Raw genomic sequence first — 11,502 nt, forward strand, 5'->3', positions numbered from 1 at the left:
CTTCTTTGCTGATGATACTAAATTGTGTAAGGTAATTGAATCAGAGCAGGATGTAATTTCTCTTCAGAAGGACTTGGAGAGACTGGAAACGTGGGCAGGTAAATGGCAGATTATGTTTAATACAGATACATGTAAGGTTATGCATTTGGGACACAAGAATAAACAGGCGACACAAGTTAAAAGGGGATAAATTAGGGGATCCTTGATTGAGAAGGATTTAGGTGTGTTTGTAGACAGAAGGCTTTGCAATAGTGCCCAATGTCATACAGAGGGCTTTCAGCAGAAGAGACGCTGAGACAGATTTAGGAGAGAAAAGAGTTATTCTAGCAGCAGCGTTTAGAATAGATTGTAGGGGAGACAGGTGAGAGGCAGGAAGGCCGGACAGCAGAAGGTTACAATAGTCGAGACGGGAAAGAATGATGGCCTGCGTTAGAGCGTTTTAGCAGTAGAGCGATGGAGGAAAAGTCGTATCTTTGCAATGTTATGAATAAAAAATAGATCGCTTTTAGCTACATTGTGAATGTGAGAGGAGAATGTGAGGGAGGAGTCAAAACATTTGGATGTGCTTTTACAGCATACACAAGATGAATCCATTTGCTTGGCGTGTCACAGAATAAGCACACAGTACATGCAGTGCTTGGGTTGGTGTGTCACAGAATAAGCACACAGTTCCTGTAGTGCTTGGGTTGGTGTGTCACAGAATAAGCACACAGTACATGCAGAACATGCAGTGCTTGGGTTGGTGTGTCACAGAATAAGCACACAGTATATGCAGTGCTTGGATTTGTGTGTCACAGAATAAGCACACAGTTCATGCAGAACATGCAGTGCTTGGGTTGGTGTGTCACAGAATAAGCACACAGCACATGCAGAACATGCAGTGCTTGGGTTGGTGTGTCACAGAATAAGCACACAGTACATGCAGTGCTTGGGTTGGTGTGTCACAGAATAAGCTCACAGTACATGCAGTGCTTGGGTTGGTGTGTCACAGAATAAGCACACAGTACATGCAGAACATGCAGTGCTTGGGTTGGTGTGTCACAGAATAAGCACACAGTACATGCAGTGCTTGGGTTGGTGTGTCACAGAATAAGCACACAGTACATGCAGTGCTTGGGTTGGTGTGTCACAGAATAAGCACACAGTACATGCAGAACATGCAGTGCTTGGGTTGGTGTGTCACAGAATAAGCACACAGCACATGCAGAACATGCAGTGCTTGGGTTGGTGTGTCACAGAATAAGCACACAGTACATGCAGTGCTTGGGTTGGTGTGTCACAGAATAAGCACACAGTACATGCAGTGCTTGGGTTGGTGTGTCACAGAATAAGCACACAGTACATGCAGAACATGCAGTGCTTAGATTGGTGTGTCACATAATAAGCACACAGTACATGCAGTGCTTGGGTTGGTGTGTCACAGAATACTGTAAGCACACAGTACATGCAGTGCTTGGATTGGTGTGTCACAGAATAAGCACACAGTACATGCAGTGCTTGGGTTGGTGTGTCACAGAATAAGCACACAGTACATGCAGTGCTTGGGTTGGTGTGTCACAGAATAAGCACACAGTACATGCAGAACATGCAGTGCTTGGGTTGGTGTGTCACAGAATAAGCACACAGTACATGCAGTGCTTGGGTTGGTGTGTCACAGAATAAGCACACAGTACATGCAGTGCTTGGGTTGGTATGTCACAGAATAAGCACACAGCACATGCAGTGCTTGGGTTGGTGTGTCACAGAATAAGCACACAGTACATGCAGTGCTTGGGTTGGTGTGTCACAGAATAAGCACACAGTTCATGCAGAACATGCAGTGCTTGGGTTGGTGTGTCACAGAATAAGCACACAGTACATGCAGAACATGCAGTGCTTGGGTTGGTGTCACAGAATAAGCACACAGTACATGCAGTGCTTGGGTTGGTGTGTCACAGAATAAGCACACAGCACATGCAGTGCTTGGGTAGGTGTGTCACAGAATAAGCACACAGTACATGCAGTGCTTGGGTTGGTGTGTCACAGAATAAGCACACAGTACATGCAGTGCTTGGGTTGGTGTGTCACAGAATAAGCACACAGTACATGCAGAACATGCAGTGCTTGGGTTGGTGTGTCACAGAATAAGCACACAGTACATGCAGTGCTTGGGTTGGTGTGTCACAGAATAAGCACACAGTACATGCAGTGCTTGGGTTGGTGTGTCACAGAATAAGCACACAGTACATGCAGTGCTTGGGTTGGTGTGTCACAGAATAAGCACACAGTACATGCAGTGCTCGGGTTGGTGTGTCACAGAATAAGCACACAGCACATGCAGAACATGCAGTGCTTGGATTGGTGTGTCACAGAATAAGCACACAGTACATGCAGTGCTTGGGTTGGTGTGTCACAGAATAAGTACACAGCACATGCAGTGCTTGGGTTGGTGTGTCACAGAATAAGCACACAGTACATGCAGAACATGCAGTGCTTAGGTTGGTGTGTCACAGAATAAGCACACAGAACATGCAGTGCTTGGGTTGGTGTGTCACAGAATAAGCTCACAGTAAATGCAGTGCTTGGGTTGGTGTGTCACAGAATAAGCACACAGTACATGCAGTGCTTGGGTTGGTGTGTCACAGAATAAGCACACAGTACATGCAGAACATGCAGTGCTTGGGTTGGTGTGTCACAGAATAAGCACACAGCACATGCAGAACATGCAGTGCTTGGGTTGGTGTGTCACAGAATAAGCACACAGTACATGCAGTGCTTGGGTTGGTGTGTCACAGAATAAGCACACAGTACATGCAGTGCTTGGGTTGGTGTGTCACAGAATAAGCACACAGTACATGCAGAACATGCAGTGCTTAGATTGGTGTGTCACATAATAAGCACACAGTACATGCAGTGCTTGGGTTGGTGTGTCACAGAATACTGTAAGCACACAGTACATGCAGTGCTTGGATTGGTGTGTCACAGAATAAGCACACAGTACATGCAGTGCTTGGGTTGGTGTGTCACAGAATAAGCACACAGTACATGCAGTGCTTGGGTTGGTGTGTCACAGAATAAGCACACAGTACATGCAGAACATGCAGTGCTTGGGTTGGTGTGTCACAGAATAAGCACACAGTACATGCAGTGCTTGGGTTGGTGTGTCACAGAATAAGCACACAGTACATGCAGTGCTTGGGTTGGTATGTCACAGAATAAGCACACAGCACATGCAGTGCTTGGGTTGGTGTGTCACAGAATAAGCACACAGTACATGCAGTGCTTGGGTTGGTGTGTCACAGAATAAGCACACAGTTCATGCAGAACATGCAGTGCTTGGGTTGGTGTGTCACAGAATAAGCACACAGTACATGCAGAACATGCAGTGCTTGGGTTGGTGTCACAGAATAAGCACACAGTACATGCAGTGCTTGGGTTGGTGTGTCACAGAATAAGCACACAGCACATGCAGTGCTTGGGTAGGTGTGTCACAGAATAAGCACACAGTACATGCAGTGCTTGGGTTGGTGTGTCACAGAATAAGCACACAGTACATGCAGTGCTTGGGTTGGTGTGTCACAGAATAAGCACACAGTACATGCAGAACATGCAGTGCTTGGGTTGGTGTGTCACAGAATAAGCACACAGTACATGCAGTGCTTGGGTTGGTGTGTCACAGAATAAGCACACAGTACATGCAGTGCTTGGGTTGGTGTGTCACAGAATAAGCACACAGTACATGCAGTGCTTGGGTTGGTGTGTCACAGAATAAGCACACAGTACATGCAGTGCTCGGGTTGGTGTGTCACAGAATAAGCACACAGCACATGCAGAACATGCAGTGCTTGGATTGGTGTGTCACAGAATAAGCACACAGTACATGCAGTGCTTGGGTTGGTGTGTCACAGAATAAGTACACAGCACATGCAGTGCTTGGGTTGGTGTGTCACAGAATAAGCACACAGTACATGCAGAACATGCAGTGCTTAGGTTGGTGTGTCACAGAATAAGCACACAGAACATGCAGTGCTTGGGTTGGTGTGTCACAGAATAAGCTCACAGTAAATGCAGTGCTTGGGTTGGTGTGTCACAGAATAAGCACACAGTACATGCAGAACATGCAGTGCGTGGGTTGGTGTGTCACAGAATAAGCACACAGTACATGCAGAACATGCAGTGCTTGGGTTGGTGTGTCACAGAATAAGCACACAGTACATGCAGAACATGCAGTGCTTGGGTTGGTGTGTCACAGAATAAGCACACAGTACATGCAGTGCTTGGGTTGGTGTGTCACAGAATAAGCACACAGTACATGCAGTGCTTGGGTTGGTGTGTCACAGAATAAGCACACAGCACATGCAGTGCTTGGGTTGGTGTGTCACAGAATAAGCACACAGTACATGCAGTGCTTGGGTTGGTGTGTCACAGAATAAGCACACAGTTCATGCAGAACATGCAGTGCTTGGGTTGGTGTGTCACAGAATAAGCACACAGTACATGCAGAACATGCAGTGCTTGGGTTGGTGTGTCACAGAATAAGCACACAGTACATGCAGAACATGCAGTGCTTGGGTTGGTGTGTCACAGAATAAGCACACAGTTCATGCAGAACATGCAGTGCGTGGGTTGGTGTGTCACAGAATAAGCACACAGTACATGCAGTGCTTGGGTTGGTGTGTCACAGAATAAGCACACAGCACATGCAGTGCTTGGGTAGGTGTGTCACAGAATAAGCACACAGTACATGCAGTGCTTGGGTTGGTGTGTCACAGAATAAGCACACAGTACATGCAGTGCTTGGGTTGGTGTGTCACAGAATAAGCACACAGTACATGCAGAACATGCAGTGCTTGGGTTGGTGTGTCACAGAATAAGCACACAGTACATGCAGTGCTTGGGTTGGTGTGTCACAGAATAAGCACACAGTACATGCAGTGCTTGGGTTGGTGTGTCACAGAATAAGCACACAGTACATGCAGTGCTTGGGTTGGTGTGTCACAGAATAAGCACACAGTACATGCAGTGCTCGGGTTGGTGTGTCACAGAATAAGCACACAGCACATGCAGAACATGCAGTGCTTGGATTGGTGTGTCACAGAATAAGCACACAGTACATGCAGTGCTTGGGTTGGTGTGTCACAGAATAAGTACACAGCACATGCAGTGCTTGGGTTGGTGTGTCACAGAATAAGCACACAGTACATGCAGAACATGCAGTGCTTAGGTTGGTGTGTCACAGAATAAGCACACAGAACATGCAGTGCTTGGGTTGGTGTGTCACAGAATAAGCTCACAGTAAATGCAGTGCTTGGGTTGGTGTGTCACAGAATAAGCACACAGTACATGCAGAACATGCAGTGCTTGGGTTGGTGTGTCACAGAATAAGCACACAGTACATGCAGTGCTTGGGTTGGTGTGTCACAGAATAAGCACACAGTACATGCAGTGCTTGGGTTGGTGTGTCACAGATTAAGCACACAGTACATGCAGAACATGCAGTGCTTGGGTTGGTGTGTCACAGAATAAGCACACAGTACATGCAGTGCTTGGGTTGGTGTGTCACAGAATAAGCACACAGTACATGCAGAACATGCAGTGCTTGGGTTGGTGTGTCACAGAATAAGCACACAGCACATGCAGAACATGCAGTGCTTGGGTTGGTGTGTCACAGAAGCACACAGTACATGCAGTGCTTGGGTTGGTGTGTCACAGAATAAGCACACAGTACATGCAGTGCTTGGGTTGGTGTGTCACAGAATAAGCACACAGTACATGCAGAACATGCAGTGCGTGGGTTGGTGTGTCACAGAATAAGCACACAGTACATGCAGAACATGCAGTGCGTGGGTTGGTGTATCACAGAATAAGCACACAGTACATGCAGTGCTTGGGTTGGTGTGTCACAGAATAAGCACACAGTACATGCAGTGCTTGGATTGGTGTGTCACAGAATAAGCACACAGTACATGCAGAACATGCAGTGCTTGGGTTGGTGTGTCACAGAATAAGCTCACAGTAAATGCAGTGCTTGGGTTGGTGTGTCACAGATTAAGCACACAGTACATGCAGAACATGCAGTGCGTGGGTTGGTGTGTCACAGAATAAGCACACAGTACATGCAGAACATGCAGTGCTTGGGTTGGTGTGTCACAGAATAAGCACACAGCATATGCAGTGCTTGGGTTGGTGTGTCACAGAATAAGCACACAGTACATGCAGAACACGCAGTGCTTGGGTTGGTGTGTCACAGAATAAGCACACAGTACATGCAGTGCTTGGGTTGGTGTGTCACAGAATAAGCACACAGTACATGCAGTGCTTGGGTTGGTGTGGCACAGAATAAGCACACAGCACATGCAGTGCTTGGGTAGGTGTGTCACAGAATAAGCACACAGCACATTCAGTGGTTGGGTTGGTGTGTCACAGAATAAGCACACAGTACATGCAGAACATGCAGTGCTTGGATTGGTGTGTCACAGAATAAGCACACAGTACATGCAGTGCTTGGGTTGGTGTGTCACAGAATAAACACACAGTACATGCAGAACATGCAGTGCTTGGGTTGGTGTGTCACAGAATAAGCACACAGTTCATGCAGAACATGCAGTGCTTGGGTTGGTGTGTCACAGAATAAGCACACAGTACATGCAGTGCTTGGGTTGGTGTGTCACAGAATAAGCACACAGTTCATGCAGAACATGCAGTGCTTGGGTTGGTGTGTCACAGAATAAGCACACAGCACATGCAGAACATGCAGTGCTTGGGTTGGTGTGTCACAGAATAAGCACACAGTTCATGCAGAACATGCAGTGCTTGGGTTGGTGTGTCACAGAATAAGCACACAGTACATGCAGTGCTTGGGTTGGTGTGTCACAGAATAAGCACACAGTACATGCAGTGCTTGGGTTGGTGTGTCACAGAATAAGCACACAGTACATGCAGTGCTTGGGTTGGTGTGTCACAGAATAAGCACACAGTACATGCAGTGCTTGGGTTGGTGTGTCACAGAATAAGCACACAGTACATGCAGTGCTTGGGTTGGTGTGTCACAGAATAAGCACATAGTACATGCAGTGCTTGGGTTGGTGTGTCACAGAATAAGCACACAGTACATGCAGAACATGCAGTGCGTGGGTTGGTGTGTCACAGAATAAGCACACAGTACATGCAGAACATGCAGTGCTTGGGTTGGTGTGTCACAGAATAAGCTCACAGTAAATGCAGTGCTTGGGTTGGTGTGTCACAGATTAAGCACACAGTACATGCAGAACATGCAGTGCGTGGGTTGGTGTGTCACAGAATAAGCACACAGTACATGCAGAACATGCAGTGCTTGGGTTGGTGTGTCACAGAATAAGCACACAGCACATGCAGTGCTTGGGTTGGTGTGTCACAGAATAAGCACACAGTACATGCAGAACACGCAGTGCTTGGGTTGGTGTGTCACAGAATAAGCACACAGTACATGCAGTGCTTGGGTTGGTGTGTCACAGAATAAGCACACAGTACATGCAGTGCTTGGGTTGGTGTGTCACAGAATAAGCACACAGCACATGCAGTGCTTGGGTAGGTGTGTCACAGAATAAGCACACAGCACATTCAGTGGTTGGGTTGGTGTGTCACAGAATAAGCACACAGTACATGCAGAACATGCAGTGCTTGGGTTGGTGTGTCACAGAATAAGCACACAGTACATGCAGTGCTTGGGTTGGTGTGTCACAGAATAAGCACACAGTACATGCAGAACATGCAGTGCTTGGGTTGGTGTGTCACAGAATAAGCACACAGTTCATGCAGAACATGCAGTGCTTGGGTTGGTGTGTCACAGAATAAGCACACAGTACATGCAGTGCTTGGGTTGGTGTGTCACAGAATAAGCACACAGTTCATGCAGAACATGCAGTGCTTGGGTTGGTGTGTCACAGAATAAGCACACAGCACATGCAGAACATGCAGTGCTTGGGTTGGTGTGTCACAGAATAAGCACACAGTTCATGCAGAACATGCAGTGCTTGGGTTGGTGTGTCACAGAATAAGCACACAGTACATGCAGTGCTTGGGTTGGTGTGTCACAGAATAAGCACACAGTACATGCAGTGCTTGGGTGGTGTGTCACAGAATAAGCACACAGTACATGCAGTGCTTGGGTTGGTGTGTCACAGAATAAGCACACAGTACATGCAGTGCTTGGGTTGGTGTGTCACAGAATAAGCACACAGTACATGCAGTGCTTGGGTTGGTGTGTCACAGAATAAGCACACAGTACATGCAGTGCTTGGGTTGGTGTGTCACAGAATAAGCACACAGTACATGCAGTGCTTGGGTTGGTGTGTCACAGAATAAGCACACAGTACATGCAGTGCTTGGGTTGGTGTGTCACAGAATAAGCACACAGTACATGCAGAACATGCAGTGCTTGGGTTGGTGTGTCACAGAATAAGCACACAGTACATGCAGTGCTTGGGTTGGTGTGTCACAGAATAAGCACACAGTTCATGCAGAACATGCAGTGGTTGGGTAGACATGCAGAAAAGGATTACACAAGCTTTTTCTCAATGACAACCTATGCTAACTACCAATTTATTTGACTTATTTCCGATTTACTAATTTGTATAATAAATGTAAAAGGTCAATAAGGAGAGCACTGAGAAATCATATTGTTAATTAATCTGGTCTGTAGTTTTCCCATACTCCTGCACTCGCAGGAAGCCGCTGAAGGTGGCAGAGGCATTAGACGTGGGAGGTAACAAGAAAGTGCACATTTCCAAACACAGTGCACAGTAATCACAGCAATGTCCTGTGTGTGTGATTCTAAATAAATCCGTTCTGTAGTATTAGATATTACTTACAAAATGTCATTTTAATGATCTTTAATATTATTAATATTAAAGTATAATGAGCATGAGCTGCAAAATATGCGACATCTTATTTTTTTTATAAGGAATCTGTTCTGTAGTATTAGATGAGTGTTAAAGCTGCAGTTCAGTCAATATCCTGCATGTGTGTTTTTTTTTAATAAATCAGTTCTGTAGTAAGAAAAAATACTTTTAGCATTTTTTGTTTTTAAAAAAACAACTTTGAAAGACCAATTTTCTTGTATTCTATTTTAACAACCATTTGCTAAGGCACTGCCCCTTCATGTCCTGTCACAAGCCCTGGCACACCCCTTTGTCAGCCCTGCCCTCCCTCTAGCACATGTCAGTGCAGGAGTGCTCATGAATATTCATGAGCTTCCACTGACAGACAAGCAGAATAAAAACAGATCCCTTCACTAATTATGTCACCAAATTTCGCCTATCAATACATGGAGAACGAATTGACCTGCAGCTATACAGTTCTTTAGGTAATTAGAGATTGCACACATGAAGCTATTGAAGTAAAAAAAAAAAGACTGAACTGCAGCTTTAAAGCACCCTTTGATTTCTATAGCAGGCTTTAGCACACCTCCCCAGCAGTGCAAGATCTTTGTAACACTTTCAACAGATAATGTTACCTTCATAATATAAAAATACATTGTAGCTGCGGAGTTAGGCTACGCTTATAGTGCTGGCGACGCGACAGATGACGTCACCCGTCGCCATCGCAATAATTGCAATTCAAGTTTGGGCGATGTCTCTGGCTACAAGGCCAGTGACGTCATAAAGGGGGAGGGCAGAGGGACAGAGAAGCTCTCTGATTGGCCACAAAAGGAGACGGTCGTCAAAAAAAATAAAAAAACAACAGTGACTAGCAGATTTTTGGTAGATTTTTGGCTCTGTCGCGTGCACTATAAGCGCAGACAATGCATTTATTTTTGACGCGACGTCGTGTCGCTGTCACTATAAGCGCCGCCTTACACTCACTAAAGGATTGATTGAAACTCAAAGACAGCCATTTAGTGAACCCTGGGAAGCAGGATCTTTGCTGATCGATCCCGGGAGAACGAATCGATCGCAGTCTAGGTAATAAACGCCAGCATATATTAAAACTATTTTTTTTAAGTACTGCGTGGATTGCCTCTTTAATCTACAAAAAAAAAAAATACCGTAGATAAAAAGTTGAAGCGGTTACTTTAGACTCCAAAGTAACTAGGTCAATTCCAGGCTCGGAGTGACCTCTGGCAGCAGGGTATAACCTGCGCGGTTTATATATATAGAGACAAACTGTATTTGAATAGAGCAGCCTACACCTATACATGTTTCCATTCATCCAAGAATGCAGCTCTATCGCCCCCTGCTGGTAAGCTAAAATATATACACAGGAGGACAAAGGGGCGTCTAGCAATACGGAATTTTACTAAAAAAAACACATTTCTGGCTTAAAATATTAATATGAATAATTAGTAAATTTGAGTTAATCGTTTGCAAGTACTATACTAAATAAATAACAATGCTACAATTAGCACGAGACAATTTATTTGTCTACCAAGCACTTAACTTATGCCACAAGCCATTTTACTGACATTGTTAAGCAGGAAACAAACCCTGTGTTTACACGCTGCGCGGCAATAAGGGAATCAGGATGTGTCAATGAAGCTGCATTCCAGGAATGTCATTTAAACGCTACTCTGTGCCCTCTCTAAGTAATTAAAATACCGCCGTCAGCAGGAGAATGTATTAGCGGTTAGTAGCGCTGCTGGTGGGAGTGTGCGGCTGCAACAGGAGCCGTTTCGGGGTACTGCGGAGGCGCATGGATGTCGGGAGGCTGCGGGCAGTGGTCGGAGGGGCACCCGGGTCGCTGCGAACGGAGGGTGTCGCCATTTTGGACGTGATTTACATGCGCGAGGTCCGTCGCATGCGCAGAGAAGCATACTTGCGGCAGCCAATAGGTACAGGCTCTGTAGAGGGACTACAAGTCCCAGCAGCCTCTGGGGCTGAACACCACATGAATGAGGACAGCCAATAGGACACCAGTATTCCCAGGGAATTGATACATTTTGCGCCCAGAGGAACACGCCAGTCCGAGCTGGGACATCAGAGGAGAGTGAGGATGTAGGAAGTCAGTAGGCCCCTGCACTAGGCCAGAGACCCCCATTAGGCCCGACTCACCATAGTTTGTTGTTGCTTCAGGGAAGGCCCCTTAGATAGGGACGTTTCCCCATTACTGTCTAGTGTCGGACACAGTGAAGACACCACACAGTGATTGCAGCCTATGGGCTGGGATCGGACTACCTCCCTGCGAGCGACTGCAAGGTGATATTATCCACACCGGAATTCACCCCACGCGGAGGCGGATGCCATCGTGGATGAAAAAGTCGGATCAGACGGATCCTCTGTGTTAATCGGCATTACCCGGGAGCTGGAGCTCCTGCGCAGGTACCCAACTAAGTGCACCAACACTTCACGGGATAGCGCTATCTCCAACACTTTGGGTGAGTCTTGATATTGGGAAAGGGACATCAGGGAATTGGTGCCTGGCACCCAATGTACTTTGGGGACACTCACTGTTGGTATTAGGTTGGGGCCTATATTACTGTGGGGTACAGGGTACCAATATTATTGTGTTCAGTAAAGGTTGTTAGCATATATTTGAGTGCGTGTATTA

The sequence above is a fragment of the Ascaphus truei genome, chromosome 1 (assembly GCF_040206685.1).
Source record: "Ascaphus truei isolate aAscTru1 chromosome 1, aAscTru1.hap1, whole genome shotgun sequence".
Classification (NCBI taxonomy): Eukaryota; Metazoa; Chordata; class Amphibia; order Anura; family Ascaphidae; genus Ascaphus; species Ascaphus truei.